We start from the raw sequence: 6005 nt of genomic DNA on the forward strand, positions 1-6005 counted from the left end.
TACCATAAGAAATTATGTTTATGTTAAATTTCATACTTTCTCTCATACTTTCATCACTGCATTCCCTGTCTCATTTGTTGAGGTGTTCAGCTTGTATGAGTATGTTTACATGACATTGAAGGATTTTTGTTTTGCATTTTGAACAGTTTTTTTAATGCAATGTTAATTATGCATATCTGGCCAATAGCTGATGACGCAACTTTGTAAAGAAACACTAAACAGTTCACATTTTTCTATGCACAAAAAATGCAGTATTGTAGTCCACCGTTGTTGTTTTGATTGTCATGTATTCACGCATGCCTATAGACTAAAAACATAATATGTGCATATTTTACTGTTTTCACTTTTTCATGTTTTCACCTTTTTGTAGTTCACAAACATATCATTTTAAATCTTTCACTTTGAAATCCATGTTGAGTTTTAGGCCTACAGAAAATGCAGTGGGCTGCATCTAATTATGCATTTGTTCTGATTAGCTGTCACTGTAGCACGAATGAAAGACAAATGACTTCAAAAAAACTCTTATGGAAATTTTAACTATTTTACATTTTATCAAATCGGTGGCAAATTCCTATAAATCTTGTTTTTATGTTTCATTATACAATCAACTTACGTTAAGTTTAGAACTCACCACTAATCAATAATTTGCTCCAGTGCTTACTTATACATTCGCATGTTTAACTATTCATTGGCTCATTTTAAAATCATTGCGTGGTTTCTTGTAAATCTTGCCAATGGTTTACTAATTTTCAATATGGTTTTTGTTAATTATTGCACACTTTACTAGTATAAATTATTAATTTATAATTAATACATTTAATATAGTTAATTATTAATTAATTTGCACTCTTTGTAAAAAGGACACACTGTCCTTTCAGGCTTTCTCTTATGTAAGCCAGTAAACCTCATCATATTATGATGTATGCATATCATATTGTTCATAAACAGAGTACAACGAGTAAACCTTGAATAAATTAAAGCAAATTGGAAACTCACATGTAAATGAAGTAACAAAATAATAAATTGTTATGATGTACTTGAAACAAAGTACGCAATAGTAAAATGCACTGACATATGGTCAGCTTAGAATTATAAGGTTCTATCTGACATTTTTGTCAAAATTGAGTTATTCACATATTCCTATTAAATGACAACTTATTCACATAATAAAGATAAGGTAAAAGAAAATCAGATTTTTAGTTAAATATTTTAATATTTTAATTATTTATTAATAATTTTAATTAGATATTTTATTTTTGTGTGTGTGTATATAAAGTCAGTAAAAGTTTTTTTCAGGGTTTAGTAAACTCATTTGCTCATTGTCTGTTTTCATTTAAAGTTTTTTAAAATTGATATTAAGAAAAGAAAAAAATTAAATTCATTTGGCATTTAATTAAATATGAATATATTAATTACATAAAATTAAGAGCTGCACTGGATAAATATTCATTCTACAACGTTAAATAAATTTTATAGAAAACAAAAATGTGATGATCTGCCAGATAGAACCTTATAACTCCAAGCGGAATAGTTTTTAGAATCAGAAGGTTCTATCTGCATTTGCCCTGTTTGTTTTACGCCAATTTGCAAATTTAAGGGAATTTTGATCATTAGAGTACATTTAGGGTCTCTGTCATGTTAAGGTATGAAAGAGAACTGTTACACACATACTGTTTGCTATATGAAATGCAAAAACTTTGAAGCTCAATATGTCAAAATCATTTAGAACGCAGATAGAACCTTATCATTCCAAGGCGAAGAAATTTGTAAGTCATGAACAATATAAATAGTCTGTTCGAATGAAGATTTACACACAGACTTAAATGCATTCTTATTGTTTTGTTCATTTTTCTTTACTGAAAGAGAGAGAGATGCTCATAAGAAGACAGATGGATGACATGATATGATTAGTAAAGACAATCAAAACAAGGAAAACCTTTGGACAAAAGCAAACAAAATAGGAAGTTGACCACTGGTAAGGAGAAAAGCTAGGGGTAAAGGGGAAAACAGCCATTGAGCGCCTTTTGATCTAAAACCTCTGCCTGGAAAGGGGCAGTTGCCATGGCAACGGCAAGCTGCCAAAGATATGTGTTGATGGATGACAGTTTGAGCCGGTAGCATTAGACAGATTCAACGGCTGCAAGAACAGAAAGAGAGAGAGAGAGTAGATGCATCATGCTCCTCTGCTCCTCTATTAGTGTTGACAATGACATGATGCTTGTCAAACTGTGCATCACAACACACCCCCACACAGCTCCAGGGAAGGTGAGGTGAACACTGAGGCCGGCTGCCGTGGTTCAAATTAGACTTCTGTGACATTTAAGTGCATTCGGAGTGCGTGAAGCTTTTTTTGTTTACGTCTTGTTTGTTTAACTGTGCGTAAATGCCACAAATAACGTTCTTCTGGATGAAATATGTCTCTCCCTGTCTGATAGCTCCTGAATCCTGTATCATTAGTCAGACGGAGAACACTTTTCTGAAATAATTCAAAACCGCAGCCAGACCTGTCATTACAGAGATATGAAAAAAGGAGATTGGAAGGGGGGTGGGGAAGAGAACGAGAATATGATTGAACTACAACAATGCTGCATGTTGGAAAAGAAGAGTTCAGGAGAGACTGAGGCAGACAAAAGATTTGGTAATGAGAAAAAGATAAAGAGCCACATAAAATCAACATTCCTTCATTATTCTTTCATTTGATGAGGCTTTATATAACACCATTAATCAGTGAATAAAGGAGTGTTTTGCTTTTATGATTCTGAAAGGGGATAGTCTTATAGCTGATCAACCAAACAGTATAGGCATCAGGACTGAGAGTTGTTCCATTCAAAGGTGTTAGCTCTACTCAAAGGCTTGTTATATCTGAACATGAGTCGTTTTGGTTATTATTAAGTCACTCACCAAAATAGTGAGTTGTTTGAAAGTTTTTGATCTATCCCACTGGATTTTGATTATATTTACTAATAAGATTTGTTTGGATAAAACTTTAAATATCTGCCTGGAAGCTTAAAGAGCCCCTATTCTACATTATAAAGGGTCATATTTTGATTTTAAGGGTCTTTAACAACAGTCCAATATGCATGCAAGGTCAAAAAGCACTTTCAGTGTCATATAGTATGCGTATATTTTTACCTAATTATTTCAGCGACTCCAATATGAATCGTTCAGCGATTCATTTGTTCCCAAATACCTCCTTAGCGCGAAGCTAATCTGCACTGATTGGACCGATGACCGCCTGTTGCGATTGGTCGACAGCGTCCAGCGTGAGGCTTATCAACAATATTGAAATAGTCAGAGTGCATAGTGTATGTGTGAGCCTACCTGCCAATAATTCTGTTTTTCCCGGGAGTCTCCCGTATTTCAGACCCATCTTCAGCCACCCACCCATGTTGTAATTTATCCCGGAAAACACCTGTAATTTCAACCAGCATAGGTTTGTGCACGCAACAATTGTGCGGGGCTTATGTTCTGTATCGACGTCACATCGAAAAAGCTACGGACTTGTTATCAAGACGATTTATTTGAAGCACTATGAGTCGACTTCTTTATAGATGAATTTATAATGAGTTTATAATGCTGTCCACTTTCAGATTTAAGCCTTAGCTGGATATTTCACTTCACTTAGAGCTGTGTTACACACTACATGGAAGGTCACTTTCAAAAACCCATAATAGGGGCTCTTAAACTCAAACCTTCTCATATGGAAAAGAAATCTGATGTTTTATAACTTTTATATTCTAGCCTGTTACTCTAAGGGCATCAACAATACATTTTCATGTACATAAACATGACAATGAACAAAATTAACTGTTGATTTACATGTCAGTCACAAGCTCTTTTGTATGGTCCTAGGCCAGTGGTTCTCAATTCCGGTCCTCTGGCCCCCCACCTTACACATTTTGTATGTCTTACTTACTGTACTTAACACACTTGATTCATATCCTCAAATCATTAACAGAGAGATCCATTTAATGACCGGAATTGAGAACCACTGTCCCAAACAATTGGAGTACTACAGGGATCCTAGAGGGAACAAGTAAAGACTCCTGCAGGATTACCTCACGGGAACATGCAGGAATCCTAGGGTTGAACAAGCAAGACTCCTGCAGGATTCCTTCAGGGAACATGCAGGTATCCTGGGAATATGCAGGAGACCTACAGGAATCCTAGAGGGAACAAGCAAGACTCCTGCAGGATTCCTTCAGGGAACATGCAGGTATCCTGGGAATATGCAGGAGTCAGGAATCCTACTGGGATCACGCAGGACTCTTGCAGGAATCTTACCGGGAAATTGTAGAATTTGAAACAACACAGTAGCACTAATTTTGTGAAATGTAAAAATCAGCATACATACTTTTAAAACAACAGTGATTTATTGACTTTCCACTATTAAGGCAACATATTTTTAAATTAATTTACGTATATGTTATCAAGGTAGAGTTAATTTATCAATGATTTAAAGTTAAAACGTCCTGTTGGATTGATCTCATGTGTGGGACATTCTACCAGAAACAAACATTTTCACTTTTAAAAAATGTGACAGGGCCTACCATTTAGCTTGTCGTCCTCAAGAAATCATACAAAAAACGAGCATAAAATCATACAATTTAATAATAGGATGCATTCTTGATCACTGTCAGCTTCTCCGTCAAATGATGTCACTTCTGAGGTGTGTTGCTGGCATTTTATATTAAATTTAATGCAAATGTGACAGGACTGACAAAAACATGGGGACAATTGTATATTTTTTTGAAGAATTTATTTATAATTTAATGTTTTGATCAATTGATGTGAATGATAACAACTAAAAACTTGCTATTTTAAAAGTATTTTTTTTCTAAATAACAGTTTTTAGCATAACAAAACTATTAAAGTGATAGGTTCAATTAGGCCGAGGACAAAGCAGTTTGTACATTTTTAAAGTGTTTTAATAAAGAAAAAACATCTCAGAATCAAATGACTGACATATTACTTTTTTTAGAACAACTCACAGGAATCAACCATCAGTCTATTTTAGGAAATTTTTGCAATAAAATATATTTTATTCACTATATATATATATATATATATATATATATATATATATATATATATATATATATATATATATATATATATATATATATATAGTTAAAAAAATGAAAATGAAACTAAAAATGTCTTATTCCAGGGAGTTGATTCGCCATGAAGATCAGTCAATCATAAACTGCCTTAGTACTTACCTTATTAAATATAAATGAGTTTTTTACTCACGAAAAGAAAAAAACAAGCTTCTTTTGGTTTTGTTTTTTTCGATGGCGTGGGGTGTGCCGTGTAACGGTCAATATGGCTAAGCCTTCGAGTAAAGGAGCCAAATATCGATCGCTATACTGTATAAGTCTTGTCGAATAAAACCCGCCTTGTAGTAACTTACAGGAGCCAATCATCGATCGCTATAAACTGACAAAACTCATAGGGATGAGGTTTCGACCAGACGTAAGTTTCTGCAGATTTAGTGTAAGTCGAAATGAAACGTATGAAACAGTTGTTGTTTAGATTTATTTGTAATTCCTAATATGAAATTTAGTCATAAGCTTGGCAAGTAGCTTTAGAGAATTTGATGTTTCCACCTTCAGATGCCCGAGATGTTTCAAAGATGGCCGCCGAGCGAAATGACTTGTCTTAAAGGGACTTTGACTTAAAGTAGCATTAACCTTTCTAATATGCAAATAGGTATATTCACAAATTGACAGTGGATAATGTTTACACATATTTACAAACCAAGTGGATAATGTTGGAACATGACGACTTTAAATTACTCGAATATAAAACCTGCAACAATCTAATCATGGCCTTAAAATGTCACGTTTTGTATGTCAGGTTTGAACAGTAAAAGGCCATGACAACACTGACAAACAACGACTGCACAGAAAAGAGAACTCTACGAATTCCATCACCTCACGTCTTCTACAGAAGCAATGCACTTCATAAGAGCATCTCGTCTCAGGGTGTGTTCACAATAATAA

The sequence above is a fragment of the Danio rerio genome, chromosome 13 (genome assembly GCF_052040795.2).
Source record: "Danio rerio strain M-AB ecotype USA chromosome 13, GRCz13ab, whole genome shotgun sequence".
Taxonomy (NCBI): domain Eukaryota; kingdom Metazoa; phylum Chordata; class Actinopteri; order Cypriniformes; family Danionidae; genus Danio; species Danio rerio.